Below are 18,805 nucleotides of genomic sequence, written 5' to 3' on the forward strand. Positions count from 1 at the left end.
TGGCAGAGGAAAGCAACTTAGGACATGGCAACAAGGTAGTACAGAGAGTTCCACCCACCAGGGACAAAATGTAAACCCCAGAGGCACACCACCCACGACTGACCCACCTGTAGTCACTCCACACCTGCCTACAGTTAATACCCAGTTAATCCCAACCAGAGGATTAATGCACTGGTTAGTTTAAGGATCTCATAACCCAATCATTTCACTTCTAGGCTTTCCTGCATTGTCTCACACATGAGCTTTTTGGTGATACCTTACATCTAAACCATCATGGGAATTGAACAATTTTAAGGGAAAATTCTAACTTTTAATATTTGTTAGATGTATGAACCCATGAGAGTTAACCTGGCTCATCTTACATTTTAATAAAAAGTATAATAAAATATACCTTTTAGAGTTCCTGAGATTGGTTAATATAATACACAAAAAGCAGAAATAACAAATACCTGTGAGGAAAAGGGAATGAACACCTTTCATGACTATACAGTTCTGTGGTGATTTATATGTTAACTGAAATGAGCAATATTTTCATTTTAAAGTGTGCTTTTTAGACTAATTGGTAGGAAAAACTCCTGCTGAAATGTTATTTTGGGAAAGTCCTTTCTGAACTACTCCACCTAGTAAATATTGGTTCCATTTGAACTTGAAAAACTGCAATTTTGCATGAATTCTCAATCCTGAGTTCAAGATCCGTCATATCCCAGGCCCCAACAGCTTTCCTATCAGTATCCTACAGTCTAGAGGACACGGACTCATATCCTCTGTTTCACTTGTAAAACTGCAGGGTTGTTTCAACACAATCATTCTGCACAAGGTCCTAACATGTTGATGGAATTAAATTTTGACATGAACCGGTAAGGTACTTGAAAGTGAAGCACCACCAATAAAGCTAATTGATAAAATTTAGACAACCTAGATATCTCTCTTTTATCCTCTGCTTGCGATAGATAGATATAATGAAGGAAGGAAGGAAGAAAGGAAGGAAGGAAGGAAGGAAGGAAGGAAGGAAGGAAGGAAGGAAGGAAGGAAGGAAGGAAGGAAGGAAGGAGGGAGGGAAAGAAGAAAACAAAACAAGGGAGTTTTCTGTGGTTCCATTGAGGACATAATTTTCACTGGGTTAAAAGGAACTTCTGATTCAGACATTATTAGCCTTCAACTTCTTGTTAAAGTATTCAAGAGATGTTGCACTTGAATACCTGTTCTGACCTTCACAAATGTCACTAAGCTTTCTCCCTTTCCTTTTGCCTCTGATACCCTTTTAGAAACAAAAAGAAATAAAGCCACAAAGCAATGGTACTGTTTGGGATGTTGCCAAATCCATCTTCTTTTCTGTACTATCTGATTATGTTACAGTCAAAGGCACTAAGGTCTTAAACTCTTTAAGGCATCCAATTTTCTGTAAGAAAAAGGGAAATGTTTATTTTGTTACAGAACTTGTTTCTTTAAGTTTTAATATCTGAGTTGAAAGAGCTGTACAAGCAATTTAAAAATGATTTGGCTGGGCGCCTTGGCGCATGCCTACAATCTCAGAGGTTTGGGAGGCTGAGGCAGGGAGGATAGCGAGTTCAAAGCCAGCTTCAGCAAAAGAAAGGCACTAAGCAACTCAGTGAGACCCTGTCTCTAAATAAAATACAAAATAGGGCCTGGGATGTGCCTCAGTGGTTGAGTGCCCCTGAGTTCAATCCCTGGTATTCCCCCAAATGATTTGAAATATTATTATATATTTAAAACTAACAATTTTTAAACAATTGAAACACTGTGTAGTATTTTATATTATGTTAGTCTGCAATCGTTTTATTTTTGTAAAGTCATCGTCATTCAAGGCAAAATAATACAAAGTAGAAAACTAATAGTCTCCTTCCCTCCCTCTTCTAGTGATAACTCTTGGTTACAGTTCCATGCTTATAATTCCAGAAATTTCTAGAAATATGGATGCAAATGCATGTGTGTGTGTATAATATGAAAACAAAAACAAGCTTTTAAAAGAACATTTCATTTTTTATTCCTGTATATGTTTCAAGTGGCATCTGACCATGATAATTATTATATATTTAAAGTACAAGAGTCACAAGTAGTTATAAATTCAACTATCTACTGAATTAATTTACTTTATGGGGTCATCAAATTTCAGTTTTGGGAAATAACTTTTGTGCATGTATGGTTCTGGGGATGAAGCCTAGGACATTGTGCATGCTAGTCAAGTATCTCTGAACTCCATTCCCACTCCAAATAACACCCATTTTTTTTCTTAACCATTGAGTTACATCCTTAGTCATTTTTTATTTTGCATTTTGAGACAGGGTCTCACTCAGTTGCTTAGACTGGCCCGGAACTTGTCATCCTCCTACCTCAGCCTCCTGAGTTGCTGGGATTATAGGTGTGCACCACTTCTCCTGGCACAGCTCTTTTTAAGAGAAGTATCATTTAAATAAAATTCTAAAACCCATGCACTGCTAGTTTCTCATAGGAAATCCAATTGTTGATCACAGAATGGCTGGGAAAAAGCAAGCAATGCTAGTTCCGTTATTTGTAAGTTGCTGAGTTTGAGGAAGTTACTCATCCTCTCTGAGTTTGCTTCTTCAACTATAGAAGGTCAACTGTGGAGAAGACTAGAGCAAATAAACAGAAGTCATCAGGACAGTGCTTGTACAAGAGCACTGTGTGCTCTAAGCAGCAATAGCTATCTATTTGAAACCTTTATATACTTCTCAAAAATTCCCCTCTATTTGATGATTTAAAGTTTACATTTGGAATATAAAATTGACTTGATAGTTTCAGTTTGAAGGATAGGATATTAAGTAAAATGCATTTATAACATGTTTAACTTGACTACAGACTACAAGTTAATTCTAGCATAAAGTGCTATTTTATTGATGTACTCTATCTTATGACTGATGTGTTACATCTGTAATTAGATTCTATAAAAATTCAAAACATTGTCCTAATACAACTGTGTTCACTTATTTGGTCTCTAGTCATTTCCATATAGCACATATCTAATTAACAAATAGTAGGTGGATCACACAATTTTAATTGAGATAGATTACTTCTATCCCAATTTGCTAAATCTAAATCACAGATATAGGGACAAGGATAGGCTTGGATCAATACAAAATTATGCAATTTTTAGTGTATAAATCATTACAAATGACATTTTTGCTAAGTTTTAATTAAAGATGGGAAATAGAAACTATTTTTGGGTTTAGCATTTATACTGTATCTACCATTTTGTAAAAGTTGGGAAACATCAAGACCACATAGTATGTGGTACACATGTGTTTTTGAGTTAAGTATACTTTTGTATGCTGTAGAAAACTTCAGCCACTAAGTGGTAAGGGTCAATTTCACTGACTAATAATATCAGTGATGTATTGTTCCCACAGAGATGCTGGGAATTAGCCTGGATGACATTGTCAATTACTGCTTTGTAATTCCTCAAAAATAGGAACTTCTGTCTCTTACTAAAGACTTAATCCAGGTGCTTTACATACAACTTCTGGTTTAATTCTATTTTCCAGGTTAAATAACTAAGTCTTAGTTTGAGTGATTTGTCCTGGGCCACACAGCTAATAAATCTTAAAATCAGAAAGAGCTGGGTCTGTGGATTTGACTCCTGAGTCCATAACTTCTACCACAGCACAATACCACCCCCACGAGGCAGCAAGGTGAAATAGCATCATAGCACAAAGGAACTTAAACTGGTTCCTACTTCCTTTTCGGTTAGGGTTCCAAAATGGCATCTGACCATAATTATGTGTCCACTACCAAGAAATGTTCAGAGTGCCATACCATAGGAAACAAGTAATAGAGGGGGGCACTTAAGTTTATACATACTTTCAATATAGATTTTAATGGGTTAAAGAAGAAACTGGCAATTGAAGATAAAAGAAACTCAGTTTAATATAGAAGTTTACATCCTTCAACATTTTCTGGGCCCCATTCAGGACATAAAACAATGAACTATGCATTGAGAGCAGCAGGGGACAGTAAGATAATGGTGTCAAGTCCCCTGGGCTTCTTCAACAGAAATGTTTCTGTGTCCTTGAAGTCTTTTGGTTTCTGTAAACAGAATGATAACTTAATCACATGCCAGCACATTACCACTCCAGAAAAAAAAAATCAGTCTAATCAGACCAAGAAAAAAAAAAAACACATATTACCATGCTAAAGACAGAATACATAAATAATGGTGCTGGGTTTCATTGTCCTGGATGTTCTATTAGTGAAAGAGTTTAAAATGAATTATTTTTACAAGCAAAAATTTAATTTTGTGGATATTTTGGCGGTGAGGGAATGGATAGGGTAGGAAATTGATCATGTGTTCCTTATTATTGTTTTATGTAGTCTTCTCAACATGCTAAGTTTTTAGAATGTAGACTGTAGTATAGTATTTGTGAACAATGTGGTGTAGGTGCATGTGTGTGTGTGTGTGTGTGTGTGTGTGTGTGTGTGTGTGTAGGGAGAGAGAGATGGAGAGAGCACAGCCTCTGGGAATTTGTGAGTGGGACAGGTGGGACTCAGAAGAGGTGAGGTGAGCTGGAATGTGGATAGGTGTCAGATGAGAAGCATCTTCTTCCTGGTGACGCTAATCTACCTGTAATTAATCCTTTAAGCAGGATTAGAATGACTGGTTTGTGTTTTAAATCTGCAGAGAAGATGCACTGAGGAGAAAGTGGTCTGTAAGCCAGGAGGCAGTAAGAACAACTGGAGACATTTTGTCATTATCCTAGGCCAGAGAATATGAAGTCTTGAACTAGAAAGTGTTAGGGATGGAGAGAAGGGAATTAAATTAGGAACCAGTGATTGGCTGATTGAATGTGGGGATGGTCTAGGCAAAGCAGGGATTCTAATCTGACACCAGGTTCCTTGCTAGGGCTACTCACTGTCTTCCAAAAAGGAGCACAGGTGGAAGAGTTAGTTTCCAGGACTCTGCTTTGGGCACGTTGCAGTCTAACTGCCTGTGGATTATCCAGACTGTTTTTATTTTTTTAAATTTTTAATTTTCAGCTGTATGATTTAAAAGTTCAAGGGATAGTTGAGGGCTGCATCTGAACAATGGATAATGACTGAGAGTCATAACCCATTTTGAGAACAAGCTCTCTAGAGGCAGGCTGCATTTGAGTTCTCGGCCCATTAGCTATTGGCTGTGTGAGTTGGGGCAGGTTACATAACTTCTTTGTGCCTTTGTTTCCTCATATATGAGAGAATTAAATAAGTTGACATGTAATGCTTTTAGATAAGCACTTGATTCATAGGAAGCACCATATGTTTGTTTGTTGTATTGCTGTTGCTTTTAACTCTCATTTATTGAATACTTGCTCTGGGGCAAACCTGTGCAAGTATCTTCCAAGCAATTTCTCATTTGATCTCCATAGTACCTTATGATAGTGAAACTGTTATTATCAGAAGAAACTGAGACATTAGGCTGAGCATTTTTTCCAAGTAACCCAAGGGAAATTAAAGGCAGAGCCAGGATGCAAACCCAGCTCTGAAGGACAATGGGAATCTAAATCCATTTAATGATATTTGAGACCATGAGAATGGATGAAACCTCCCGGGGATCCAAGAAACACCAGCATTTCTCAATGGCTGGCGGGTGAAGGCAGAGAGAAGCAATTGATAATGCTCAGTGCAGGAGGCAGGAGGAGAACAGGTCAGCAGTCATTTGCAACTGTGGCCCAGTCAGGTAAGATTTTCTTTTGAGTCTGTTCTTATAAATTCTCCTCATCCATAACCCCTAATGCTGAGATTTTATCCTTCTTTTTTTAAAAAAATATAGCATTTTCTCTGCCAGGTGTGGTGGTGCACACCTGTAATCACAGTGGCTCGAGAGGCTGAGGCAGGAGAATTGCGAGTTCAAAGCTAGCCTTAGCAAAAGTGAGGTGATAAGCAACTCAGTGAGACCCTGTCTCTAAATAAAATACAAAATAGGGCTGGGTATGTGCCTCAGTGGTAGAGTACCACAAACAAACAAAAAAACCATTTTCTCATACTTAGATGTTAAAACAAACAAACAAAAAAGCCAATTGACACATGGATCTTTAATCCTAGGCCTGAGGCATCACATTATCTAATACCTTCACTGTACTGTGAAGCACTTTCATTGTAGAACCTCAGAGTTGCTGATCTCTTTCAAGTCCTAAGAGTTTTGGGTTGTGCCCAGACTGGCTATAGAGATGAATGAACTTTGCTGCTCTGTGCCCAGCTCAGGGCTTCCTTCAGGCTGCCTTAGTCTGGATTCACTTTTTGCCTTGAGTCCCTTGGAATTTATTCTGTAGATGTGTTTTAGTTTGCTTTGGATGCTGTAACAAAGTACCACAGACTGGGTTGCTTGAAAACCAAAGACATTTTCTTATAGTTCTGCAGGCTGGGACCCTGGGGTCTATGTGTTGGGAAAATGACTTCCTTCCAAGGACTGTGAGGACACAATTGTTCCAGATCTTTCTCCTTGGCTTGCTGATGATGGTCTTCTCCTCATGTCTTCATTATGTCCCTGTTGGTACGCAAATTTCCTTCTCATATGGAGACCCCAGTCATATAGGATTAGTACCCCTCCAACACCTCATTTTAACTTAATTACATCTGTCAAGGTCCTGTCTGCAAATGTAATCACATTCTGAGATACTGAGATTTAAAACTTCAGCATGTGAATTTTGAAGGAGTCCAATGCTCAGCCCCATGCTCCACTGATAACTAACATTTATGTTAATCACTGAAGCCTTCAGTTTTAATGAATCCAATCTAAAACTGAACTATGGAGTAAAGAAACATATTCTTCCCCACTATTTTATAATTTCATGAAGCTAAATAAATTTTTCTTCTTTATCCTCCTGGCCAATACCTTCCTTCTCTAATCTACAAGGTCCTACATATGAAGAGGCTTTCTTCCTTCTCTTGATAAGAAATAGATTTACATCCAGTTTTTAGATTAAAATTCATAGGTATGCCTATTCATTCAGCCAGGTGGTCAATATCCTGTAGAGGATGGGAAAAATCATGACTCATATAACCAATTATGACTGGTCACTTACCTGTTCTTTGGGGAGAAGGCAGGTCACAAAGATGGTACTTTCCTCAGGAAAGTCATATTTTTATGGTATTGTTCTTGATGATTTTTGCATCATGGGGGCTCTGGGTATTTGACAAAAGCTATGACTTTTTTTCCCCAAAGATATTTGCATAAGATGATAAGAAAAATTACATATTTGACTTTTTGTTGCATTGACTTAAAATACTTTCTATAACAAATTCTGCCTTTTTCATCAATATTTGTGTGCAAAAATTAATTTCAGGAAAACTTCTTTTTTATTGTTTTTCTTTTTGGTACTGGGGATTGAACCCAGGGGCACTTAAACACTGAGCCACATCCCCAATCCTTTTTATATATTTTATTTAGAGACAGCATCTTGCTGAGTTGCTTAGGGCCTCAGTAAACTGCTGAGGTTGGCTTTGAACTGGATACTCCCAAGCCATTGTAATCACAGGCCTGGGCCACCACGCCTGGTCTCAGGCAAAATTCTTAAAGATAAGGATGAGGGGAAATATCCTCCCAAGGTGTGCAAATGAAATAGAAAAAATAAACTTTAATTTTGGCAAAAAATAAATTTTAGGACTGGGGATGTACCTCGATGGTATACTGGCATGCTTCGCATGTGCATGGCCCTGGATTTAATTTTTAGAACTTAAATTAATAAATAGCCATTGGAGAATTTTCCCCTGGGTTTAATGAGAAACTGAAATTACAGAATGGCGTTTAGCATGGTAGCACATGCACTTTCCTGAAGATTTTCTATTTTGATGGTAACACTGAAAAGTAGGGCTCAGAACCACAGGTTGTAGCCACCAGGACCAGCTCATGTTCATGGCAATAGGCTCGTGATGAGGGAGCACCAAGAGATCTGAAGACTGTGTGGGATTTATTTCCTTTAATTTCTACTGGCTTCACATCACTGAGCTTTATCTTCAGCAAGGGGATGCTCTTAATATCAGCAAAGGGAAGATTAAGAACCCACATTTCAATTTTAAGGTTGTCTGAGCAGAAGTACTTTAAAGAGTTGTGCTGAGTTTCAAGTTGTCTGCATATTTCTGTATCACAGGTTTATAAAAGAGAAAGTTCATACTCAGTGTTCACATCATAAAAACATGTTGAAGAGGCAATGACCATCAGTTGGTGCCTAGAGCAGGACCACAGAGAGTACAGGGCCTACTCCTCCTGGAGATACTTCCACAGGGAGAGCAGAGAAACTCTGAAATGCATTACTAAGCACCACTAAGCATTCTGTTTATTTATTACTAAGCATCCTGTTTATTCACCAAATGTCTTGTTAGGTTTATTTGCAGAAGAAACATGGATTCTTAAGATGTTCATGGATTTGAAATTTCATAAAGGACTTGCTAAATAGAAATCCATCCTTCTAGACATGAATTGGTTGTATAAAGAAACTTTCAATTCCTCCATCTCAAAAATATTAATTTTTAAAAGCCAACCATCGCTCAATAGATAATTTCATTTTACAGAGGCACTACTTCAATTTACTTCCTCTTCTCAAATTACACACTAACTTGGCCATTTCTGGCTTACCAGTTACCTGTTGTTCTTTTAAAGCTTACCTTGCTGCATCAGGGAAGATGAACTTTGGGAAGAATTTTGTCTTTTTAAACTCTATCCTTCCTTTCTTGAAATGAATCTACTCTCTACTCTGTTTTTGGAACAGAAAGCACCTGACGTCCCTTCATCGTTTTTTGGCTTCATGCTCCTTCTGTTGGCAAGAATGTTGTCAAACAAACAGCACACGGGCTTTGGTCTTCTAACACACAGAGAAGAAAGCAAAGCCAAAGGAGATGTAATATTTCTTCTTGCTTAGTTTCATTGACATTTTCTAAGTTAAGCCAGTCAACAATGGCAGGACACATTTTCTTTCATCTCTGCCAGTGGGAAACTGCTCTAGACAACAATGAAGGGTACTGAGTACCTGTCCACAGGAGCAACTCATAATAGACATAGAAATAACATGTATGCCAAGATGATTTGGGAAAACCAAATAAAAAATTATTGCTGTGTATGTTTCTGTGTGTACATGGGTCTGTGTGATATCCACATGCCCGATTGCCTGACCTCCCTCTGGTATCCTTCCGTGAACATCCAGTTAAGAATCTTGGTGTAAACAAAGACATCAGCTTTGACCAAACCCCAAATCAAATGTGATAATAAAGGTTGATGTGAGTCTAATGGTGGCAGAAGCCCACTTTCTTGATGGCTTTAGAAAATCCATCACAAGGGCCCTGTAGATACTAGAGTTACAACTTTAAGACTAGTAGTTGATTATGTTGAGAAGAGGAGACAGAATATTTCAGACAGAAAATAAAAAGGGAGATGCCATAATGTGGGGAATGTGGGGAGTGTAGTGACCCTAAAAAAGCAAGAATTTTGTTGGAAATGCTCAATTATAAAGACAGAACAAACTCTCGGCTTGATTTCAACACTTCTGCTTATCTGTGAGACCCTTGACAAGGGATTTCATATCTTTTTGCCTTAATTTCCTCATTCTTAGTATGAGGGGAACAATTGGGGATCAACTTGTGTCAGTAAACTTGTATTTGTCCAAATGTCACACCAATTCCATGAATGTCCAATAAAAATGGATACAGCCCTCTTCTCCTTTGTTAGAGATGAATATCAAAAACAAAAATAGCAGCCTGGCATGGTAGTGCATGACTGTAATCTCAGCAACCTGGAGGCTGAGGCAGGAGGATCGCAAGATTGAGTCCAGCTTGGGCAACAAGCCAGACCTTGACCTAAAATAAAAAATAAAAAGTACTGGGGATGTAGTTCAGTGGTAGAATGCCTTTGGGTTCAATCCCCAGTACCACCAAACCAAACAGAAACAATAGCAAAAACCTCTGCTTTCTGCCAAGTAATCTATTACTGCATTTTTAACGTTCATCCTCATGAAGCCTGAGGTGAGAACCATCATTCTGTCCATGATGAGGGGAGCAAGAACTAAATTCAGGATCTTCACTCCACCCTCTGGTTTCAATTCCCTCTGATGGCTGGTATCAATTATGTCCTGCCATCCATGAACTTTGCGTGAACTAAAATGCTGTTGAAGCCATTAGGCAGGAAAGCCTGGTATCAGGGACTCCAAGCAGCAACCCTGCTGGTGTGAGAATGCTCGGTTCATGTGACTTCCCATCCATCTCCACCACAAGTTCAGCACAGGATTGGACATGGGGTGACCTGCTGGAGCCACAAGGCCTCTCGGAGATGGGTGTGGCTTGCCAAAATGCCAATCAACCTGCTTACTGCCTGATCCCTACCAGATAGAGAAGCAGGACTCCTCCCACTGAAACCTGCTTTGAGGTACTACCCCTTAAATAAAAAATCGGGCCCTTTTTCAGTTGTTCAGTTCCAGCCCCTATCAGGATTGGAAGACCTATCAGTCGTTCCCCTTTTTATACCTAATTTCTGGCTCTGGCTCTATTTTTTACTAATTATTTCAGTCTTTATATTTCTCAGGCAGCTCACACCTCCTGAGCGGGAACCTACTGTGGCGGGGTGCTGCTCACTCTTCAGTCGTGTCCAGTAAAATTCATGCCTGGATTCACCCAGTCTGCCTAGCTCAGCCTGAGGCTTCCCTGGTGTGGTTTGCTCACTTTGGCTTCTTTCCAGGAGCCTGCCTCTCAGGTCCGCCTCTAGTTGCTCACACCTCAGGCACTGTGCGAGTGACCCCTGTGCGAAGAGACCTGGACGTGAGGGTTATCATGCTTCAGCGCCATAGGACTCCGGCTTGTCTGGGAGACAGAATTTCAGGCACTTGTGCACTGTGGTCAGGCTCAAGTGAAATACTTTCTTCTGAAATGTAGAAATGAGTGACATGAAATTGGGTTAAGGAATAGCTGTGACTCCCAGGGTCTCGCCTGTATTTTCAGGAAACTAAGCACAGGAAAGAAAAGCATAAGAAAAAGAAGCAACCAATATTAAAATGGATTTTTTAGAAGGTGCTCGTGGAGAGGAGGCAAAGTATTCATTTCTCTACGGTCTGTACAGGCTCACTGTGTTCCTTTTCATTGCTTTTCATGCTGTCTGAGGACTTTTATCAAGTTTCGATCAATGGGAGGAACTCGCTCTGCTGGAAACGATGTTTGCTGGATCTAGTTTAATTTGACCACTGTTTACATTTCTGAATTTCCTTCTTCCCCCTTTTCATGTATAAAATTATCCTCTCCATCTTGCTCAAGGTTATAGAATTATGCCTTGAGGTTGATTCTGTCCAGTCACATGGTAAAGAGTGACAAGGAACAGAAACAGAAGATGTGGCTCTGGCTTGCTAGCCTTAGCTTCCTGCCCGCCCTGCCACTCTTGAGATATGCTCTAAGGATGTGGTCATCTGCAGACCTGTAATGGTCTGGAGTCCTGATTCTGATTCTAAAATGGTGTTTCATGCCCCCTTGTCCCAGAGGGGAGAATGTTTCTTCCTGCATAAGACAGTTATGCCCAAAGTCACCTTGGTGGACCCTCTTGGTGGCATCATCTGCTTCGCTTCACATCCCTCTTCCACATTTTGATTACACAACATGTTTTGGTCTGGGTTTTTGTCTCTTCAAAGGTCTGTTTGCAGATATATATTTAGAAAGTGATTTCTCCCATCAGATAACATAAGAGAAGCTTTTCTCTGAAACCTCTTTCATAGCAAGTCTTACTACACACTCTTACTTGTGTTGACCATTAGGTCCCCTGTGTGAAAGCCTGTAATGAGAAAATCAGAATAAGGAAAATGCTATATTTATATGTGAAGCACTTTGGACACAGAAAAGTAGGCAGCACCCATGGAGACTTGTACCAGGGTGGCATGTGAAGTGATGGCTGTTCACACTGGTTTCATTTCAGTCCAGTCCTACCTGTTTTAAAACCGAGAGGAGAGAGCTTGTTATGACCTGCCAGTCTGACAGCAAACACTGTCAGCCCTGTTGTCATGAACTGATGCTTCCTGAGAACCAGGAAGTTTCTCAAAACACTTGGAGATTTTAATGAGTCCTCTCAAATCTCCTGTGAAGTGGGGCATTTTTCATCTGCCTCCAGGCAATAGGTGAAAACATTTATTTGACTTGTTTAAGGTCACAGAGACACTGTGCCAGAGAAGACAGAAATAGCTACTGAGCTTGATGTCAGACCAAATCCTGTCACTCAACCAGCAAGGAGACAAGCGCGGTGGACGTGGGGTGCACTAGGCATCTTTACAGGGATGCTACTACAATTCAGGACACAAGAGGCTAAATATATGTGTGGTGCCTTTCCTGGGGCTGAGAAGACATCAGAGAATGGGGTAGGATGAGGATTAGACAGTGCAGGACAGAAAGGAAAGCAGGTTTCAAAGGTCCAAGTGTCAGGATGAGGAGTAGGTAGAGAGGTACTGAGGGTTAAGGTGGGAGTCTTGATGTTTGGAGGTGGAATAAAAAATGAGTCAGAAACAGAACTAGAAAGGGTTGTGGAAGAAATATTATTAGTCTAGAGGTCAAAGTGCAGGGGTGGGCATGTTGTCCATGTCACCCAGACTGTAATGCTTAGTGACTAGGATGGAGAGGGTGGGTGAGGAGATTGTTTGCCAAAGGCTTGGACCCACAGTCTGTCACAAGTGTGGGGTTGTTCTATCTACCATGAACCTTTTGCTATTTTGTCTGTGGAAATATTTGCTGGCTTTCTTTGGATGCATAACAGAGTTTATAATTCTCAGTTTGAAGAAACTGGTATATTTTAGAAAAGATTTCCTCTTCAGTCCACGGAAATTGCTAGGTTCCTCCTTTCTTGAATCTGGTTTAATTTTCCAGCACCAACTCAGTCTTTTCCTGATTTGGATCTAGAGTTTGTTGTTCTAATCCTCTCCATCTGTCTTCTTCTCATCCAAACCCTTATTCTCAGAGCTGTCCACAAAGCCTCTTGAGCTTGCCCAGGCTTTGCTTCAGATATGGGCCTGCACTGGCTAACTCTTCTACTTCCTTCCTCTTTCTTCCTCTCCTGTACCAGGAGCATCTTATCCTGTAGCACTTTTCTCCTTCTTCTTTCTTTTATCTTTAACTCCAACCCCAGTTCTGCCAATGTCTGTGGCTTCTTGAATTGAAATTCCTCTTTCTACAAATAGAAATCAGAGGAAACTCCCTGCCAATACATCTGGTATTTGGAGTATGTGAAGATGGATACATAGTATAGTTTCTCCTATGCTAAGGAGCATTAGCATCAGGTCTCACAGCTGTAGAAAGATTATTTGCAATGTAATTTCATAGCAAAAGTTTTCAACTCATTTCTGAGCTAAAATAATAATGGTAAAAACTTATAATAACAAAAATAATAGCCACATTCATTAGACATTGTTCAAAGTATTTCACAAACTTAACACACCTAGTCCTCACAATCATCCTATGAAGTTGGTACCATTATTAGACACAATTTCAAGATGAGGAAACCAAGGCATATTGAATAACTTGTCTATGATGCTGGAAAGTAAGCCCTATTTCTAGTTTCCATTCTCACCAGGCTTTGTAAATACAGTGAGATAGCATTGCACATTCACTAGAATGAGTGCAATACCAAGTACTGTGAGGGTATAGAACTGGACTCTCCCACACTGGTGGTGGAATTTAAAATGCTACCATCAATTTAGAAAACTAACATCTAGCATTCAATTTCTAGGATTTAGTCAAGGAAAAAAAAAAAAACTAAAAACACATGTCCACACAATGACTTGTAGTGAAAGTTCACCATAGCTTTATGCAAAAACCCAAATGTCCAGTAACAGATGTATGGATAAATAAGTTGTGGTAAATCCCTACAGTGGAATATTTTTCAGCAATAAGGAGGAAAAACTACTGATATAGGTAATAACAGAATTATGCAAATAAAAGAGAGGTAGACACAAAAAATTATAGAATGTGTGGTTTCATTTCTATGAAATTCTAGAACAGAAATTCTCTAGTGACAGAAAGCAGATGATTGGTTCCTGCATGCTGGATGTCAGGAGAGGAAATGGATTGCAGAAAATAAGAAACAGCTTTTCCAATTCTTAATTGTAGTGTTGGGTACACAGTCACATTCCTTTAAAAAACTTATTGATATGTACATTAAAAATTGATGAATTTTATTGCATACAAAGTAAAACTTAGCAAATTTTATTTTAAAAACAAAAATAATACACAGCTCACTTTATAAAAATAAACATTTCTAGTCTCAGAAATACAATCAATGCACTCTCTGACCTTAGGCAAATCACTTAGGCAATGTCCTTTCTAACATGAAGATGTTAACAAATTCTTACTGAATGCATGTGATCATTGTGAGGACAAATTAAGATAATGGATAATAGATTAGAAAACAGTTTAAAAGATGGACCAACCCACTTTTTGGAACAGGACCTCAAGGTCTTCCAGAAAATCTCTCTTTTATACCATATACTATTACAAAGAGGTTGTTCCTATGATAAAGTAGCCCTTGAGGAGCCTCAGACATGAAACCTGTCAAAAACCCTCACTCCATATTAATGCTACCATTTTGAGATGTGTTTGTGGGAAATTGTAAGTCCAGCAAATGAAAATAAGTATCAAAATGGAACAAAATGAGAAGGTGGGCTAGAGACAGATAAATAATTCTAAATTGTTCAGCTTGTTCTTGTAGACTAACTTGCCTGCTCAAATTGGGGAAGCAGGCATGAAAGTTTCAGGTCTAGAAACACACTTATGACCTTTGGCCCCTGGCTACATATTAACTCATCTCAGCCCCCTTTATCCACAAAATCAGGAAATCATGATGAGGATTACATAAGGTGAAGCATAAAATAACAGAGTACAATGCCTTGCATAGAGGAAGTGCTTTGTGATAATAATGGAAATAAATCACCAGTTATTTTATTATCTTGGATTATTACAACAGATAATTCCTAATTTAGTTTATGTATAACTTTTACTTTATCATTACTCATAATTTTATCAAATCATATTCCCATTTGACAAGAATTGAGTATTTCAGGATTAAAGATGTGTGTAGTGTAGGGTCAATAGGAGACCTGGAAGTCAGCATTGACTGTGATGAAGGAAAGATCATTCATTCTCCATCGGCTGCAGCTCCCAGAAGCAAGAAAGAGTGATAGTTCATCTTCTAAATTTTGATGGGATGTCATCTGTGTTTAGGAGGCTGCTCAGACACATTCTAACCCCGAAGCAAATGACTCTATTAAAAATTCATTTTCAGTAGCAATTCTATTTCTCTCTCAGAGATAACTTCTAACTTGATAGTTAGATTTTTTTTTTTTTTTTGTCTGACAGCAATAACACAGTCTATCAAATAGTTTCCTTGTAGGTTATCTGGTCGCTTTCCACTCCATGTGTGTTCTCCCTACACAGTTGATGGCAACTTTTGATTATTCAGGTCCATGTCCTTAAAGTCACTCTTGATACTTCTCTATATTTTTTGCATCCACGAGGAAATCCTGTTGGAAGTTTTCAAAACTTGTCCAGACCTTGACCACTTCTCACAGCCCCTGCTGCTACTCATCCAGTGTGAGCCACTCTCATCTCTTGCCTGGACAACTGCAGCATCTCCTAGTGGTCTCTGCATCTGGCCTTACCTCCCATCTCCTAAGTCTACTCTTCTCCTCACTTCCCAGCTTTCTTGAGGTATAACTGTCAAATATAATTTGTATGTCTTTAAGATGTACAACTTAAGGTTTGATATATGCATACATTGTGAAATAATCACCATTATCAAGCTAATCAATGTATCCATCCCCTTACATACTTAGTTACCCTTTTCTTTTCTTTTTTTTTGTGTGTGTTAAGAACACTTAGGATCTGTCTTTTTAGCAAATTTGAGTATGCAGTACAGCCTCAACTATGGTCACATTGCTGTTCTTAGATTTCCAAAAGTTATTCACTCTGGGACATGGGAGACAGAGGATTGAACCCAGCGGCGTTTAGCCACTGAGCTACATCCCTGTGGTGAGCCGCTTCTGCCGTTTATGCAAATTATGGTCTCCATTACAAGATGGCGCTGGCTCCACTGTGGTCTGTGACAAACAACTCCTTATTTGGGAGAGTTGGCGCATGACTTTTCATCACCCTATGAGAAAGCTCCACGTGGCTGCTTTGCATTGGGGCTTGAGATGCTTTATTAAGGCTGGGAGGGGCATCCGAGGGAAGAAGAAGAACTATCAAGGGCCTGAAATAAACTACTGAAAGAAGATTCCTGAGTATTGCGTCTTCCTTGCGGGCAAGGGGGCGCAACACATCCCTAGTCCTATTTATTTTTCATTTTGAGACACTAAGTTGTTGAAACTGGCTTTGACCTTTTGATCATCCTGCCTCAGCCTCCTGAGTCTCTGGGATTACAAACTTGGGCCACCACACCAGGCCAGAACTTCTTTATCGTCATGACTGAAACTTTGTGCCTTTGACCAACATCACCCTGTTTCCTTCACTCTTCATCCTAGCCCTTAGTAACCTCTTTTGTACCCACTGCTCCCAAGAGTTTGACCATTTTGAATATCTCTGTAAGTGAAATCATGCACTATTTGTCTTTCTGTGCCTGGCTTATTTCACTTAGCAAGATGTCCTTCATAAAATAGGTTTCTTATAGGTTATCTGGTCTCTTTCCACCCCAAGTGATTTCTCTCTAAACAGTTGATGGCAACTTTTGATTATTCAGGTCCATGTCCTTAAAGTTTATGTGTGTTGTTAGAAACAGCAAGATTTCCATTTTATCTATTTGTCAATGGATATTTAAATTGCTTCCCTATTTATCTTTCCCATTTTCTTTGAATAAAGCTGCAATGAATGCAGATATCTCTTTGGGACATTGATCCCACAACAGGCTTTATAAGCCTAAAGGCCCTCTGAAGAGTAACACTGGACCAAAGACCTTCTTTGTTGGCTAGTGCATTTTTATTTTGAAACCTTTTGTTTTCTTTCATCCTTTTCTTGGTCAAACTCAAATAGGATGTAGTGGTAATGTTTTAGTCTGGTTTGGCTGCTATAACAAAATACCACAAATGTAGGTAGCTTTTAAACAACAGAAATTTAGTTCCCATAGTTCTGGGGGTTGGGAAGTCCAAGGTTAAGGTTCTAGCAGATTCAGTGTCTGATAAGGAACCTTTATCATGAGGTAGTTTCTAGCTGTGTCCTCATGTGGTGGAAGGGGCAAGGCGGATCAATTACACTTCCTTTATGAGGGCACTTATTCCAGACATGAGGGTTCTGCCCTCATGACCTGATCATCTGTGTGTGACTATTATCTAGACAACAATGTTGTTAGCTCTATTATCTTCATTGCTTTACTCCTCATGTTTAAACCGACAATTCACTTAGAATTTATATGGTGAAAGTTAGTGGGGGGGGGTCAAAATTAATTTTTTTTGAATCTTAAATGGATGTCCAATTTAACTAGCACCATATTAATCAGACTATTGCTCTATAGTATCAACTTAACCTTTTAAATAACACTGTTATGGGGGGCTAGGGACATAGCTCAGTTGGTAGAGTGCTTGCCTCACATGCACAAAGCCCTGGGTTCAGTCCTCAGCACCCTCAAAAAAAAAGTTTCCCTAAATAACACTGTTGTTCATTATTTTATTTTTTGGTGCTGGGAAGTGCTGCCTTTGTGCATGCTAACACAGCCTCATCCTCTTCCCTAGCCCATAGTGAGTGTTTTAAATAACACTCACCAAATGGAGTAAAAGCTGAGAAAAATGTTCTTTTCCATTGCCTATATATATTTTTATTTGTGTAAATATCTATCTGGAATCTATCATAAAAGTTTTCTCTAAGTTTTTTTCTACTAATGCAGACTTATTTTCTAAGATCTATTTTAATGATCCTCAAACCAAGACCACCACAAGATTTGATCATCATTTTGGATTTGTGCCATGGTCTTGAGAAAGCAACTTAAATTGGTTTTTGTTTTGCTTTTATTTCTTTTTGAGTAATTGTCAGGAAATGAAAGGGAAATGCTTGAGGTCAAACTTCTTTCCCAAGGTAAAGTATATTTTTGCTGAAAAAGTATGGAGTTCTAAAAAAGAAAAAGAAAACAGATTTATCATTGAAATGTAGTTACCATTATATAATAGGAAGATATTTAAGTTTCTTAGATCATTGAAATAATGTAAACTTTTTTAAAAAAAGTGTTGACTTTCAAGATCCATGGAAGTCACACACTCTGCTTAGATGTATGATGAGAGTTGAAAGGACCCTGAACTTGGAGCTGGGCTCCTGGATTCATTCTCATGCTTTGCCACTGAATAGTTCTGCCACTCTTATTCATTGGATCAGATCAGCAGTTCAGTTTTTACCTGATGTGAATGTATCAAATTTGGTTCATTGTGCAACTTAGTCTTGGATCACACCTGGGTCACAGACGACCTTCTGATTATTAAATTCATTTTCAGCTTTATTTTCTAATCAAGGAAACTTCCCTGAAAGCAGGAAAATAAAAGGTTACCTACAATAAACTTCTACCCTCTTTGATTTACTAACAAACCTCTATGACCATATTTTGTTACCAAAAAATTCCTAGACATAATTGACTTTTGTTGCAATATAAAGATGATTGCTGATTTTTTATAAGTCCTAAGGAAATATCTTAGCTGATTTTTGCCTTGTGACTGAAAGCATGTATGTATTTGCTATCAGCTTAAAGAGTTAGATAAATTTGTAATTATAAAACACAGTGAAATTAATTTACAACTTGTACCATGCACATTTCATTGAAGTGAACGTGCCGTTAATTGTAAAATGCACCATCATTTTAAGCACCACTACGAACAAC

Source organism: Marmota marmota, unplaced genomic scaffold (genome assembly GCF_001458135.2).
Source record: "Marmota marmota marmota unplaced genomic scaffold, marMar, whole genome shotgun sequence".
In the NCBI taxonomy this organism is placed as follows: Eukaryota; Metazoa; Chordata; class Mammalia; order Rodentia; family Sciuridae; genus Marmota; species Marmota marmota.